This window comes from Chiloscyllium plagiosum, unplaced genomic scaffold (genome assembly GCF_037043375.1).
Source record: "Chiloscyllium plagiosum isolate Xiang-an unplaced genomic scaffold, Cpla_swu_hap1 HiC_scaffold_2, whole genome shotgun sequence".
Classification (NCBI taxonomy): domain Eukaryota; kingdom Metazoa; phylum Chordata; class Chondrichthyes; order Orectolobiformes; family Hemiscylliidae; genus Chiloscyllium; species Chiloscyllium plagiosum.
The window spans coordinates 61827059-61844389 of NW_028270140.1; positions in this window are offsets into that span (position 1 = coordinate 61827059).

A 17331-nucleotide genomic window follows, 5' to 3' on the forward strand; every position below is an offset into this window, starting at 1 on the left:
GCTGTGTGAAGTTTGTACATTTTCACTGTGCCTGCGTGGGTTTCCTCCCACTGTCCAAAGATGTGCTGGTTAGTTGGATTGGCCATGCTAACTTTTCCATAGTGTCCAGGGATATACAAGTAGGGTGCCTATGATGTGGAGGTCTTGGACTGAAGTGGACAAGGTCAGAAGTCAGATGACAGAAGGTTATAGTCCAACAGATTTGTTAGAAATCACAAGCTATTGGAGCTTCACCCCTTCGTCAGGCAGATTAGCCATGGGAAATGCAAGGTTACAGGAATAGGGTATGGGAGTCTCTCTGGGTCGGATGCTCTTCAGAAGGTTGAATGATCTGCTTCCACACAGTAGGGATTCTATGATACCACTTTGGTTCCCAACCCTCTGCCACACTAGTTTAAATCATCCTAAGTGACACTAGCAAACCTCCCTGCAAGGATGTTAGTTTAGGTCCAACATGTCCTTGTACAGGTCCCATTTGCTTAGCAAAAAATTCCAATAACCCAGTTATCTTAAGCCCTTCCTCTACACCAGCTCTTTAATCACACATTCCCCAATATACTACCTTTTTATTTCTGGCTTCACTGACACGTGGCACAGGTTACTCCCTAGATTACAACCCCATTGGTCGTGCTTTTCACCATCTTACCTTATTCCCTAAATTTCCTTTGGAGGACCCCATCTTTCTTTCTACAAATGTCAGTTGTCCTAATATGCACCATGACCTCTGGCTGCTCTCTCCACTTTCAGGATGTCCTTGCCCTGGCACCAGGGAGGCAGCATGGCACCCTGGAGTCTCTCTCAGGGCCACAGGAACAAGGCAACTCACTTGATTAGCACCACTTCCCCAAGCATCCATTTCCTCCACCATGCCACTCAGTAGCAGCGGTATGTACTATCTACAAGATACACTACAGAAATTCACCAAAGGTCCTTAGACAGCACCTTCCAAAACCATAAACACTTCCATCTAGAAGGACAAGAGCAGCAGATATATGGGAACTCTGCCACTTGTGACTTCCCTTCCAAGAACCTCACCATCCAGACTTGGAAATATATCACAATGAATTCCTTCATTGTCACTGCAACAAAATTCTAGAATTCCCTCCCTAATGGCATTGTGGATCAAGCTACAGCATGTGGACTGCAGTGGGTCAAGAAGGCAGCTCACCACCACCTTCTCAAGAGCAACAAGGAATGGACAATAAAACTGTTGACCAGCCAGCGCTATCAATATCCCACAAGCGAATAAAAAAATCCATCTGTGCCCCTGATTATATAGTCCCCTGTCACTACTTCTTACCTGTACTTCCACCCTCCCTGCTGTGGTCCTACCACTCCCTCCCCCATTGTGGTGCCACTGATTTGCTGTTGCTATTGCTTTCCTCTATGAGAGCATCACCTCTAACTATATCCAAAACAGTATATCTGTTTGAGAGGGGAATGGCCACAGGGACAACTGTACTGGCTGCCCATACTTCCTTTGGCTCCCAACACTCTTCTGGCTGTTTAGCCCTTATTTGTGGTATGGCCAGCTCTCTAGATGTGCTATTCACAGCATTCTCAGCCTCACAATACTGTAAACAGACAAAGACCCTAAACAATTCTAAATGAATAGCATTTAGAAGTGAAGAGGAAAATAAAATGTACTACACATGAAGGAAGTGAAATCATCTACAAATGGTTTGGAGAAAGGAAATTGTTAAGTAGCTGAAGTGAAATTAACTAGTTATTTGGGTGAATAATGAGACCAAATAAAGGAACATGTAAGGTGGGAGGGAGGGGGCTTGCTGGGTGTCTGTATTTTATGCACTTTTTTAAAGTAATTGGACTGTCTTATATGTAATTTGAGGTTTGTCCTCATTTCCCTGAAAACTGGTTGAACAGTAGGGTTTGGAGCTTGGCTTTGCTGATCCTCTCCTTTGTAAAATTGCTGTTTTTCTGTGTACAGTTGTTAATGTTAATTGTTTTGTAAACTGTGTATCGTTTATAAAACTTAAAAAAAGGAACGTGTAAATAGTTGAGATTATGAAGGCAAAGTAAATAGAAATGAAAACAGGCAAATTTGGCAAAGTCTGCAGGGGCTCAGGAATCTAGGATAAAAATTGGATGCCAACAATAGAAGTCTAAGTCATCCACCTGAACAGAGATGTCTCTCTCAAAAAAGCCGTAATCGTTTCCATGTCCTATCCTTCTTTTCTTAATAACATAATAATAGAATATTCTCTTCAGAAGGTAAATTGGGGAATCATTTGGAGGCAACAGGGGTCTCGGCTGGCAGCTGCAAGACCACTACATTGCTTCTTCTCATGAAGGTCCACTATATCTTGTGCCACTCTGACACCTGGCAGGCCAGCAGCTGGACCAATGACATCAAGACAGAAGTCACATCTATAAAGCCAGTGGTGGTGACTTTCGTTTATATTACATCCTTTAGATTGAGGAGTGATCCAGGCATAGAAAAGTGATAGGGAAACGGGGTGGTCTGAGCCATTGAGGAAGGGGTCAGCAATAAGAAGAGAGGGTGGCTATCAGCAGCCCCCTCCTCTCCCTACTTCCTGATGCCAAAGCCCTCAATCATGCACTGAATACTTTTGAATGGAAGGCATTTCTGTGAATCAGTAAGCAAGCAGATAGACCAAGCTATGCCTGTCATGTTCCCTGGATGGCAGAGTTCCTGCCTGGCAGGTTGAAAAAGCAATGTTGCAATGAGGACATTAAAGTGTTTGCATAAGAGTCTCACTTGCTAACAGGGCAGAAATGCTGCCCATGAATTTGAGCTAACACAGTAAGACTTGTCCTTGCTAAACAGGTTTAGATGAAGCCACAGTCCTTGTGCAGCCTATCCTTCACAGCTAGGCCTTCAGCACCAACACATCTGTACAGTCGTTGATAGATAATGCTGCACATTACTAAGGAGTGTCCCTTCTCCAGACTAAATGGTCTGCCAGCACCATTCAGTAAATTCAGGAACTGAGAAAGTTATTGCTTAGCTGTCGGAGTTCTAATTCACTAAATAAGATAATCTTTTTAAAACCTTCAATCGTACTATCTTCCAAGCCTTGTTTCTCAGAAGTAAATAATACTAATTCTTGGAGCCTATTCTTGTAATTAAAATTTTTTAGCCTTTATCCTTCTGTGCAGAGACCAAAACTGGACACAATGCTTGAGTACAGACTATCAAGAGTTTAATATGCTCTAAAAATATACTTTTCCCATTATTCCCAGTGATTGCAGAATATTACCTGAAACCTTATTTGCTTTGCGGTCACACTGTTGGACAGAAATTAGTCAGGCATGACATGTTCTTTATAAATCTAAGCCCATTGTTCCCGATCTTCCTTTACCTTTCTGACCTTTTCGTTCATTGTAATCCATATTACACATAGTGGACATTCTGTTTTCTGACTTTGCTCTTCTTCTTGGGAGTGTTCCTTGTCTGGCAGCATCTGTAAGTAACATCAGGTCTGCATCAGGTCAGTCAACATTGACAGGCTTTTTAACAAGGAACGATAAAACAGGACATCTGATACCTTTCAACCTTACATCTCAGTTACCAAGGGTCCATGCTTATGCTTTGTAGAATGGCTACCAGCTGATGCCTGTTGTAGAGCTATCAATCCTCCTTTCTGTGCTGGATCATAGGGTTTTTTTCGTTAACTGTGGTCAACGATGGACCAAGAGTGAATCTTAACAAGAAGAGGAACTTGTCTTAAGAATTGGATGTGTTTTGTTGCCTGATAGCAATAGATACAGGCTGGATTGGCTAATTGGACATAATGGCTGAGACTATCAGATCCGAGGTTGACACAGCTGAGTTAATCAGAATCTCAAGTGAGACTCCTCTTTCCCCAAACCTAGACCATAGGACATGATCAGATTAGGTGGAGCTTAATGTAGGTTTGGACATTAACCTTTCAGAATCATTATCATGTACAACACATGATCTGACATCACTCTGACATAGCTCTTACACACATGCTCAGTCGCCATTTATAAACTAAAACTATATTTAACACTTTGGTCTCAATACCTAGAAGATAGTAAGACCAGTACTGGACATGATTTTCCAACCAATTCAAATATAGCAATTATCATTAAAGCACAACAACTCCTTTACTACCATTATCATTGACTTTGCCTTTACCTCTTGCATACCCTGACAATCTGCTTCAATTGTTCCTCTTTTCTCTCTGTGAACAGCATAAGAACTATTATTTTCAAGCACCTTTCAGTTCTCAAAAAGAGTCATACTGGACAAGAAACATTAGCCTTGTTTTTCTCTCTCACAGTTGCTGCCTGACCTACTGAATTTCTCCGGTACTTTCTGTTTTCACTTCTAATCTCCAGCATCTGTAATATTTTATTTTAATTTATAGAATTCCAGTTTCAAGTCAAAATTATAATTGCTAAAAGAAAGTAACATGAATGAGCTGATATAAAATCATCTTAAGGGACAAATGGATGTGTTACCGCTATCAACAGACCCCATCTACTGGATAGATGTACAATTACATGTAATAATATTAAATAGATAATGTCACTATAGTCCCAGAGGACCAATCTCTTGTTTGAGTGACAATTGCTGGTGGTTTAACCTGAGGATCACCACACCTCAAATGAAAGACAAAGTTGAGATTTTATGGTAACTTCTGCCATAAAGAAAGGAATTGAACCCACAATGTTGGCATCACGGCATCACAAACTAGTCATCCAACCAACTGAGCTAACCAATCCAGTTTTAAATATATTCTCACAAATAACAAACTGCTCACTATATTGTCAATACTGCTACGTAAAGAGACATGCAGCTAAAAGCTTCCTGTCTTGTACTATTCAGGAGAGATGGAAGAATGATAAATTTCAAAAGGAACAATAATTCCAGCTTAGACAAAGGGTCAGTTAGACTCAAAACATCAGCTCTTTTCTCTCCTTACAGATGCTGCCAGACCTGCTGAGATTTTCCAGCATTTTCTCTTTTGGTTTCCGATTCCAGCATCCGCAGTAATTTGCTTTAACCCAGTGTTTAACCCACTGCCACCTCTCTTCCAGGAATGCCTACCCTGAAGAAGTACTGCTCTTCTCTCCAACAGGATTTTCATTTGTCTCTCTCCCCCTGTCCACTTTCACTGCTTTCCTTTTCTCTCTCAGTGTTAGACAAGGCATTTACTAAGACTTGCTTCCACAGCCATATTTCCTTCCTCAGTGACTGTCTTCGCCTCCAACTTACCCCACGTGGATTTCAACTCAAATTCCACCTTACATGCAGCCTTCAGGATTACAGATACTTGCACGATATACAACATTTTTTCCAAATGCTGTTCTCGCCGCATCCTAAAAGCCACACTCAGGGCCATGCACCTCTCTCCAGCAGCACCGACTTCCTCTCTCTCAAAGCTGTCCTGGTCCACAGTTTCATTTCACCCTTCGTATTATTCCACGCCTTAACTTCCAAACTTTTCCATTTCTTTCAGATGTTAAGGAATGCAAGCTTCAACTTCTCATCCATACCCGTGCCCACCCTGCACCTTACAACTGTCCCAATCCCTTGAACCCCATCTCTTCCAACCCCAGCCCTTCCGTGTGTTCACCATAGCCTCTGACCTTCCAGTCTCTGAGGCTTAGCGTACTGTTCTCAGCAAAGGACTCAGCTTTGTACCTTTACTTCCCCACCTCAATGAATTCCGGGCTCGACATGATGCTGAGCTCTTTGTCCGTTGCCTTTGCCTTCATGCTCACTTCTTTGCGCAAGAGTCCTCCTCCCGCTCCACAGATCCTTTCACATCCCTCCAACATTCCACCTCTAATTGGACAGCCCCGCCAGAACAATTTCCTGCCCCCGATCTTTTCATTGACAATTGTCAACGGGACATTGGCCGCCTTAATTTTTCTGGCCCTCTTACCCATTTCAACCTCTCTCCATCTGAACTTTCTGCCCTTCGCTCCCTTAGGTCCAACCCCAACCTTGTCATCAAACCTGCTGACAAAAGGGGTGCTGTTGTCGTCTGGCGCACTGACTTCTACCTCGCAGAGGCTGAGCGCCAACTCTCAGATTCCTCCTCCTATCTCCCCCTGAAGCATGACCACACCACTGAGCATTAAGCCATTGTCTCCAACACCGTGACTGACCTCATTTCCTCCGGATGCCTCCCCTCCACAGCTTCCAACCTCATAGTCTCCCAACCCCGGACAGCCCGTTTCTACCTACTCCCCAAAATCCGCAAGAAGGACTGTCCCGGCAGGCCCATTGAGTCAGCATGCTCCTGCCCCACTGAACTTATTTCCTCCTACCTTGACTCTATCCTTATTCCTCTGGCTCACTCTCTCCCCACCTACATCCGGGATTCCTCTGATGCCCTGCAATACATTGACAGCTTTCAATTCGCAGGCTCTAACCACCTTCTATTCACCATGGATATGCAATCTCTTTACACCTCCATCCCACACCAAGACAGCTTGAAAGCTCTTCGCTTCTTTCTCGAAAAGAGGCCTGAACAATCTCCATCCACCGCCACTCTCCTCCGCCTGGCTGAACTTGTTCTCTCTCTCAACAAATTCTCCTTCAACTCTTCCCATTTTCTCCAAATCAAAGGTGTAGCAATGGGTACCCACATGGGTCCTAGCTATGCCTGCCTTTTCACGGGGTACCAGGCATACCCGGGTCCCCTCCCACAACTGTTTTATCGGTATATTGATGACTATTTCGGTGTGGCTTCATGCTCTCGTCCTGACCTGGAAAAATTCATAAACTTCGCTTCCAGTTTCCATCCCTCCATCACCTTCACCTGGTCCATCTCCGACACTTGCCTTCCTTTTCTTGACCTTTCTGTCTCCATTTCTGACAATAGTTTATCCACTAATATCCATTACAAGCCGACTGACTCCCAAAGCTATCTGGACTACAGCTCTTCTCACCCTACGTCCTGTAAGGACCCTATCCCTTTCTCTCAGCTCCTTCGCCTCCACTGCATTTGTTCCCGCTTTGACAAAGGGTCAGTTAGACTCGAAACATCAGCTCTTTTCTCTCCTTACAGATGCTGCCAGTCCTGCTGAGATTTTCCAGCATTTTCTCTTTTGGAATAATAATTTATATTAACAAACACAGAGAATGCTGGAGAAACTTGATAGCAATTATGGGGAAAGAAACAGCATTAATGTTTTGAGTCTAGTATGATTCTTCTTCAGAACCTCAGAATAACTTGTACTGCATATGAAAGGGGAGTTAATTATCTGCAGGAGTTCCTCAAGGTAGTGTCCTGATCCCAAACATCTTTAGTTGCTTCATCAATGACCCTCCCTCCATTCTAAGTGAGAAGGGAAATCAGCAGTAAGGATGCTTCCTAGTGATTGCACAATGTTCAGCACCATTCACGACTCCTCATGGATGAGTGCAGCTCCAGCAACACTCAAGAAGATTAATGCCATCCAGGACAAAACAACCTGTTTAAATGGCACCACATCCCCAAGTACCCACACTCTCCAACAATCAATACTCATTAGCAGCGGTTGTACTATCTACAAGACACACTGCAGATATCCCCCAAAGATCCTTCGACAGCCCATTCCAAACTCACAACCACTTCCATCTACTAGGACAAAGGCAGCAGATAAATGAGAACACCACTACCTGCAAGTAGGTTCTTTACTCAGCGAGTCGTGAGTTCATGGAATGCCCTGCCAGTAGCAGTGGTGGACTCTCCCTCATTATGGGCATTTAAGCGGGCATTAGATAGGCATATGGAGGATAGTGGGCTAGTGAAGGTTAGGTGGGCTTGGATCGGCGCAACATCGATGGCCGAAGGGTCTGTACTGCGCTGTATTCTTCTATGTTCTATGTTCTAAGCCCTCACCATCCTAACTTGGAAATATATGACCGTTGCTTCGCTGTCACAGGGTAAAAGTCCTGGAATTCCCTACGTAAGGGCATTGTGGGTCAACCTATAGCCCATGGACTGCATCAATTCAAGAACGCATCCCACCAGTACCTTCTGAACAGCAACTAGGGATGGGTAATAAATACTGGCCAGCCAGTGAAGTACCAATCCAGTGCATGAATAAAGCTAAAGGAGGACAGCAAATCCACATCATCTTCCTATCTCAATCCCAGGTATTCAGTTATTAGGAACTGCACCAGAAAAGGTAGACCTGGTGCCCAGTCTATTAAATAGATTAAATGTAAGAGGCAGTCATGTTTAAATTTCTGCCTGTTTCATTCCCAAACCATGCTCAGGATCAATAACTCATGGGGTTACATTGAATTAAATACAGGAGGGTTCCAACTGACAAGATCATCCATCCACCTCGGGGATGCAATGTTGATAGTGGGATGCATGCTTTGATGAGAGCCCAGACTCCTAAAAATTTGTTGAAATAGATGTTCAGAAAGAAAAAAACAGTGCTTAATTGATAGCTCAAAGTTGGTTCCTTGAATCTATTTAGTCAATTATTCATGAAAAGTAGTGGACCCAGCACCAATCCTTGTGACACTCCACTGGTCACAGGCCTCCAGTCTGAAAAGCAATCCTCCTCCACTACCACTCTCTGTCTTCTACCTTTGAGTCAGTTCTGTATATAAAATTGCTCTGTTCTACAGTGCACCATAATTGTACATGGGGGAACGTGCTCCATCACGAATCTGCACGCCACCCCATAAGACCTGGAGGGTTTTCTGATGTCCACTTCATTGGAATGATCTTTCTTGCACAGTGTGTAAGAATGTTAAATAACCTCTTCCCGTGTTCACCCAGAGAGGGCAGATTCCACAGTCTCAAAAGAAGGGATACCAGGTACATCTTCACTTCAATTCCCAGGATCATCTTCAGTTCATTCGCTATGGAATCCCAGTATCCGTGAATCTTGTAACATGACCAGAAGCAATGTGGGAGGGTGCCTGTACTAATTTTAAATTTAGGACATCCTGGAGAAGATCCTTCCTTAAACTTTGCTAACCTCTCTGGTGCCATATGGGCCCTGTGAAGGATCTTCAATTGCATAGCTTGTGTTTTGTTGCATATAGAGATTTTTTTTTTCATATTCTCCCATATATCCTCCCATGTTTCCCATGAAATTTCCTCTCCTAGTTGCTGATTCCAGATCCCATGGAGTCCCTCCATATCTGAAAATGTGTTGCTGGAAAAGTGCAGGTCAGGCAGCATCCAGGGAACAGGAGAATTGACGTTTCGGGCATAAGCCCTTCTTCGGGCTTATGCCGAAATGTCGATTCTCCTGTTCCCTGGATGCTGCCTGACCTGCTGCGCTTTTTCAGCAACACATTTTCAGCTCTGATCTCCCGCATCTGCAGACCTCACTTTGTCCCTCCATATCTCCCAAGGCACTCCCTCTCTGTAAATGGCATAGGGTACTGACCGAGAGAGCGCCTGCACATCGGAGCACTCTTCTATGTCCGTCTTGTAGGGCTGAGCCAAGAGCGTGGTCCTACTCTGTACGTAATCCCTCACCTGAAAGTATTGGAAGAGAACCCTATTAGGTAGCCCATATTTCTGACTTAATTGGTTAAAACACATCAAGACCTCTCCCTGAAATAAGTCTCCCAAACTGGAGACTCCCTTACCCTCCCATGCTTTGAAGCCAGAGTCCTTTGACCCTGGCCTAAATCCTGGGGCTCTCATTAGGGGGTCGAACAGTGAGGTCTTAAGCAAATTGCCCTCACCCTGCCACATTATTCTCCATGCTTCCACTGTATTTAAAATAATTGGGCTCTCACAATGCTCAGCCACGGATTTCATCTTGTCCATAAACAGTAAATTAACAGGTGGACACCTCACCTGCAAGGCCTCAATATCAAGCCATATCGACCTTGAGTCCTTACGCACCCACTCACCCACATATGACAACAAGGCGCCTATTTGGCATCTCCTCAGATCTGGAAGATCCACACCCCCTATTCCCTGTGGAAGTTGCAGTTTGGTAACTTTAATTAAGGGGTGCCTACAGCACCAAATAAAGGACCCAAGCCATCCGGTAAACCTCCACAGCACCTGTCTGGCGAGCAACAATAGGTGCATTCTCATAGGATATAGTAGCCGAGGAAGAACATCCATTTTAATTAAGGCTATTCGGCCTAACCATGATATTGTTAGCCCCTCCCACCACTGCAGGTCCTGTTTTATCTTATCAAACACTTGCGCAAAGTTAGCTCTATACAGCTGATGTAAGACAGGGATAATAAAAATTCCCAGGTAGAGAAAATCTTTTTGTGACCACCGAAAGGGAAACTAAGTTTCATCCTCTTCAGCGAGAGAGGACATCCCTGCCGGCTATCTCTCCCAATACTAAAATTATCTGACTTAACACCATTTGTAATAATCGCCACCTTGGGATCGTTATATAACACAGCCACCCACCTAGTGAAGCACCCTTCCCCCCACCCCCAAGACCAAAATGATCTAGAACAGCAAAGAGACACGACCATTCCACCCAATCAAACGCCTTTTCCGCATCCAGGGAAACTACCAAGCCCAGAATCAAACTTGCACTATGTTCAGTACCCTCCTGGTATTATTGGAAGAGCTATGGCCCATAATAAAATCCATCTGGTCTTCTTTTATAATAACAGGCAGCACCTTTTGCAACCTCAGGGCCAGCACCTTTGATAAAATTTTGAAGTCTACATTCAACAACGAGATAGGTCTGTATGAAGTACAATCGATCTTTCCCTTTCTTTAAAATGAGGGAGAAATTGGCCTCCCTATGGGAGGGTGGGAGGCAGTCCTGGCTGTATGAGTGACTATACATCCCCAGATGTGGCTCAGCCAAAATGTTTATAAACTCTGCGTAAGACTCACCTGGGAACCCATCTGGGCCAGGTGCTTTGCCACTTGGAAATGCCTTCCTGCCTCTTGTGCCTTCATCAGGGAGGCCTAATCTGCATTTATATCAGGGAGGTCCAGGTTCTCGAAAAAGGATTCCATTCTCACAGCCCTTCAACCAGTATAACTCTGCATAGATTTCCCGAAATCTGGCATTGATCTTTTTCAGCTAGAGGGTGATGGTAACAGCTCTCTTCCTAATAGATACAATGGAATGTGGAGCACTTTTCTTCCTAGCCAGATAAGCCAGGTTTACCCCCATATTCGAACAACCTTTGCTTTGCAAAGGAGACCCCTCTCTTCACTGCCTGTGTGAGTCCAGAGCAACCCAGAGAGCTGCGACCTGCTGTAACTTAAGCACAGATGGTCTGTTTTAATATGCCGACTTGGCTGCATTCAGCCAGGCCTCAAGCATCTGCTGCTGCTCCCTTCTCTGTTTCTTTCTAGTTGCTGAATGAGATAATCAAACACTTTAAATACGCTTGGTGGTCTCCCAAAACACCAATGGATTACTAGTGGTACCCCAATTGATGTCCCAGAAGGCCCTAAACTCTTGTGTAATGGACTCCACAAAGTTGCCATCCCCCAACAGAAATGGATCCACGCGCCAGTGACATGTATCTGTTCCACCACCCACAATTCTGATTTCCAAGTACACTGCCGCATGGTCTGAAATAGTTATGTTCCCAATCCTACAGGCTAATACTGAGTCCAAACAAACCGATGGAATAAAGATCATATCAATTCTCGTATTGCACTTGTGCAGGTTGGAGTTGAAGGTAAAAGCCCTCCCAAATGGGTGGAGACACCTCCATACATCCACTAGCCCCATTCCCTACACAAGTCCACTAGCTGTCTAGATAGCAGAGGTGTACCCGATAGACCCCTTGGTATCCTGTGTACCTTGGGGTCCATGAGACAATTAAAGTCCCCTCTTATGATTGTACGGCACACCTCAAGAGCCATTAATTTAGAGAGTGCTTCAATTAAAAATTTGAGGGGGTGCACTGGGGGACAATAAACGTTCAGAATACCATACTCTTCTCTATGTATCAGAGTCTTGAGAATGATGAACCACCCGCATTCATCCTTGATTTGTTCAATTATCTGAAATGGGAGGTTCCTCCGTACCAGTATGGCCACTCCTCTGCATTTAGAGTTGAAGGAGGGGAAGAATATCTTATCGTATACCCCCTGCTATAATTCAAATGTCAGTAAAGTGCGTCTCCTGCAGCAGCAATGTCAAGCTTTTCCTTTGTAAGGTTTGAGAATACCTTTTTTTTTAATGATGGAATAGCTCCCTCTTATTTTCCAGGTGCACCATCTGAACAGATTGCTAGCCAAGACCGCCTGTGGTCCCCACCGCTTATTCAATGTGTGGTGAGTGGAAAAACACAGCCTGTATAGAATCTAAAAACTATCCCAACAAATGTTATTAAAACTAAAAAAAATCACTACGCTTAACTTAAACAAATAAACATATAAACCACAAATCACTAGAGATCCCCCCCATGCCCCCTGCCCATAGAGGGCATTCATTCCAAACGTTACAGCCATCCTGGTTCCTTCCAGCTAAAGCCAAGCCCCAGACCCAAGCAATGCACAGACAAAGAAAACATGTTATTTACACTCATGGACGTTAACAATGGATGCCCTCCCCTTCCCCTCCACGCCTCAGCCCTATTCATTTTTACACAAAAGTAATCACCCCTCACCCAGAGAAAAAAAATGACATAACAGATAATTACCAAACGGATGAAATATTAAACAAGCAAAGTTTTCCACCAAAGCAATGCTAAGCCTACAGGACCAAAATCCACAAAAGGGAAAAGAACAAAGAAAGAAAAGAAATTATTCTACCATTGTCCGTAATTATCTTAATATTCCCACCCCTGGCCCAAATCTTTATTTCAGAGAATTCAAAAATTCTTTTGCTTTTTCTACCGAGTTGAAATTGTAAACAGATCCCCCATGATTAAAACTGCCGGGTACATCAAAGAATATTGAATATTCAAATCTCTTAATTTCTTCTTAACATCATCAAAAGACTTCCTCTTCTTAATTATGGCCCCAGCGAAGTCTTGAAAGAACATTATTCCTTGACCCTCTTACACCAGGGCCTATGGATCTCTTCCGGGTCTTCTGTAAGTTTCCATTATTAACTGCTTCACTTTATAGAGCTGGAGTCGTGCTAGGACCGGGCGGGGATGTTGATCCGACCTGGACCTGTACATAACGATCTGATAGGCCTGCTCCACACACACATGGCCCGACTCAATTTCCAGCCCCAGAAAATTTGCAATCCACTGTTCCAAGAATCCTATCAGACTCTCGCCTTCCTATCTGAACTTATCTATCTAGATTCCCATGTTATCTATCTAGACCTCCAAAAGACCTTTGATGAGGTGCCTCACGGGATGCTGCTGAGTAAGGTGAGGACCCATGGTGTTTGAGATGAGCTACTGGCATGGATTGAGGATTGGCTGTCTGACAGGAGGCAGAGAGTTGGGATAAAAGGTTCTTTTTCGGAATGGCAGCGAGTGACAAGCGGTGTCCCGCAGTGTTCAGTGTTGGGGCTGCAGCTGTTCACTTTATATATTAATGATCTGGGTGAAGGGACTGCGGCATTCTGGCAAAGTGCACCGATGATACAAAGTTAGGCAGACAGGCAAGTGGTACAGAGGTGGTGGGGAGGCTGCAGAAAGATTTAGACAGTTTAGGAGAGCGGTCCAGGAAATGGCGGCTGAAATTCAACGTGAGCAAATGCGAGGTCTTGCACTTTGGAAAAAAGAATACTGGCACGGACTACAGAGAAACTTTGATTGTCCTAACATATCCTTGAGGCATACTGCTGGTCACAGGCCTTCAGTCCAAAAAACAACCTTTTACTACCACCCTCTGTCTTTTACCATCAAGTCAATTTGTATCCAGTTGGCTTTCTCTCCCTGCATCCTGTGTGACCTAACTTTACTAACCAGCGCATCATGTGTAACTTCAAGTAAATGCATTTGGAGAGGAACAAAGGAATCATAATTGCTGAGGTAATTTAACCTAAGTAATGAAGCTAATATGCTTCAAAATATTTGATGAAATTTGACTTTGTGTATTTAGACTACAGTTGATATCCCACTGCTCTGCACACGAACATTGGTTAATGAGATCTTGGAGATAATGATATTTCTTCAAGAATTTCTCATGAGTGATCTGCAGCAATGGATAGAAAATATGTAGTAGCAACCAAAGTGTTGTCATATATTTCAGTTGTTACAGGTGCATTGCACAATTCTTTGCCCAGAAACTAAATCCCAGCTGACTTGCAGATATTATCACCACTGGTGCTGCTCCCAACATTGTGCACACTTTGACAAATATTTTTCCCACAGAACTGAACTTTCTCCTCATATGGAACAATTGTCCAATTATGTAACAGACAAAACTTGAAAGGGTTAAGAAAAGATTTACAAGGATGTTGCCAGGGTTTAAGGTATGAGCTATAAGGAGAAGCTGAAAAGGCTGGGGCAGATTTCCCTAGAGCATCAAAGGCTGGATATCAACCTTATAGAGGTTTATAAAATCCTAGGGGGAGTTTGGGCGGTGGGGGCGGGGGCTGGTGGTGATGGTGGTGATTGCTGCTTGTGGGGAGCCCAGAACTAAAGGACATAGGTTTAGAGTGAGAGGGGAAAGATTTAAAAGGAACCTAAGGGACAACTTTTCCTTGCAGAGGGTGGTATGTGTATGGAATGAGCTGCCAGAGGAAGTGGTGGAGGCTGGTCCAATTACAGCATTTAAAAGGCATCTTTTAAAGGTATATGAACAGGAAGGGTTTAGCAGGATATGGGCAAAATGCTGGCAAATGGGATGAGATTAGGTTAGAACATCTGGTCAGCATGGACGAGCTGGACCGATGGATCTGTTTCCATGCTGTACATTTCTATTTATTTCGTTCAGATAATTGATTATTCGGTTAATTGATTCAATGCCTCCCCTCTGGGGCTTGGAGTTTTCTGTTAAGTCCACTTCCCATTCAGGAGACAAGGCATTAGCATACTGCGCATGACCCCTGACCCCCTCAACCCCGTCTACCCTTGCTCTCCAATCCCGTCCCACACCACTCCCACCCCGCCCCCAACCCTGTCGAATCCTGACCCTGCCTGCCTCCCAACCCCATCCAACACCACTCCCCTTTACCAAAAGAGAAAATGCTGAAAAATCTCAGCAGGTCTGGCAGCATCCGTAAGGAGAGAAAAGAGGTGACGTTTCGAGTCTAACTGACCCTTTGTCAGCTTTGACAAAGGGTCAGACTCGAAACGTCAGCTCTTTTCTCTCCTTACAGATGCTGCCAGACCTGCTGAGATTTTCTAGCATTTTCTCTTTTGGTTTCAGATTCCAGCATCCGCAGTAATTTGCTTTTATCCACCCCCCTTCACCCCCACCCATCAATCCTGCCCCCTCTCCGGACAGCCGGACTGGACACCAACAACACATTGGCTGCTGCTGCCGCTGCCTTTTGGAGGGTGAGTCTCCAAATAACACGCGTGCGCGCACACACAAATTTTTACTGCACCTTTTTGACAGGTTCCACCTTTGCCCTGCACAGGACAATATTAGAGAGATTATTTGGGGAAGGGGGGTTTAGGGTACACGTCTGTGTCATACTCCAAGGAAAGTGTGGGGAGAAAGAGAGGGCAGGAGGTCAGTTATTTGGAGACAGCGCCTGGGCTCCTATCAGTCCAGGAAAGTTCTCAGCAGCATTGCAGTAAGCCAAGTTCACTTTTAATCACCGTAAACAAAAGACGCGATCAGTGTTGGAAACATGTCTTTGATGTAATGTTTCTATCGGGACCTTGAGATCACCTTCGGATAATCTGATATTCGGATAATCCAAGATTCGGATAATTGATATTCGGATAATCGAGGTTCCTCTGTATTTTCTAAACAGTGAGAAAATTCATCAAGCCAAAGTACAAAGGGATCAGCAAGTGCTAGTCCAGGATTCTCTAAAGGTTGACTTCCAGGTTGAGTGCGTGGTTAAGAAAGCAAATGTAATGTTGTCATTTATCTCAAGAGGGTTGGAATATAAAAGCGATGCGCTTCTAAGATTTTATAAAGTTCTAGTTAGGTCCCATTTAGAATACTGTGTGCAAGTTTGGGCCCCACACCTCAGGAAGGAAATACTGGCACGGGAGTGTGTCCAGTGGAGATTCACATGTATGATCCCTGGAATGGTAGGCCTGGGATTGTATTCATTAGAATTTAGAAGGTTGAGGGAAGATCTAACAGAAACTTTCAAGAAAATGCATGGCTTAGAAAGGATGGACGCTGGGAATTTGTTTCTGTAGGTGGGGAGACCAGGACCTGTGGGCACAGCCTTTGAATTAGAGGGGGTCAATTTGGACCAGAAATGAGGAGACATTTCTTCAGCCAGAGAGTGGTGGGCCTGTGGAATTCATTACCATGGAGCGCAGTGGAGGCTGGGAGGTTAAATGTCTTCAAGGCAGAGATTGATAAATTCTTGATTTTGCAAGGAATTAAGGGCTAAGTGAAGTTGAAATGCCCATCAGCCATGATTAAATTACAGAGTGGACTCAATGGGCAGAATGACTGTACTTCTACTCCTATGTCTTATAGTCTTATGGTCTCCTCACTCTCCGAAAGACCAATGACCCATACATTTTTCCTCCGACCTCGGTTCTTGAGGTCATCAACCTGTTCCAATAGGGCCCGAACTTGGCATTCCAGAGTTCAGATACGCCCCTCTGTATTCTCCGTCGAGGTCTCCGAGGCTGCGGTCCTTTACTCAACTGCTTCTATGCATCGATCCAACATCTGAATCTCATGCTCATGCTTTTTCAGCGTGGCTGAGATCGGCTCCAGCGCTGTTTCAATGTTTTCTCAGAGTTTTGTAAACTCCTAGAGTAAATGCTGCTGCTCAGCCGGGTTCAAAAGTGCCACTGTAGGAGTCGAAGCAGCAGCTGGGACTGCACCCGACAGAGGGGAATGCCTTGCCTGCCATGATCCTTTTGCTCCCTTTCCTATGTTTGTCTTCATATCAATTGCAGAGGTTCCAAATCAAAATTTAAGAGGTTCTAGGTACTTTGCCTGCTTTGTGCTCCCAATTTTTCTTAGGGGTGGCGAGGGTAGTGATCCACCTTGCCCAGAGTATGGCACAGAGCCCAGCACAGCTGACTTATCACACCGCCCCAGCTTGGATCTTCCCATTCAATGCTTATTTAACAAGATGAAGAGATAGCAAGTGCTTATAGTTTCTGCTATTGATTCTTCAAAGGCTTGGTTGATTGATGCTTTTATAGGTTTGTATTAAGACTATATTTTTAACAATAAATGTATAACTGGCTCTATTTTAAGCTTATTTAAACAACATTATTACGATAGGTTCATTGGTTCTGTACATAGTGGGTACATGGGTGTAGAAATGCTATGAATTAGAATGGAAGAAATGAGGGATCACTGGGTTGCGGGGCATAGGTTAGTATGGGGGAATGCG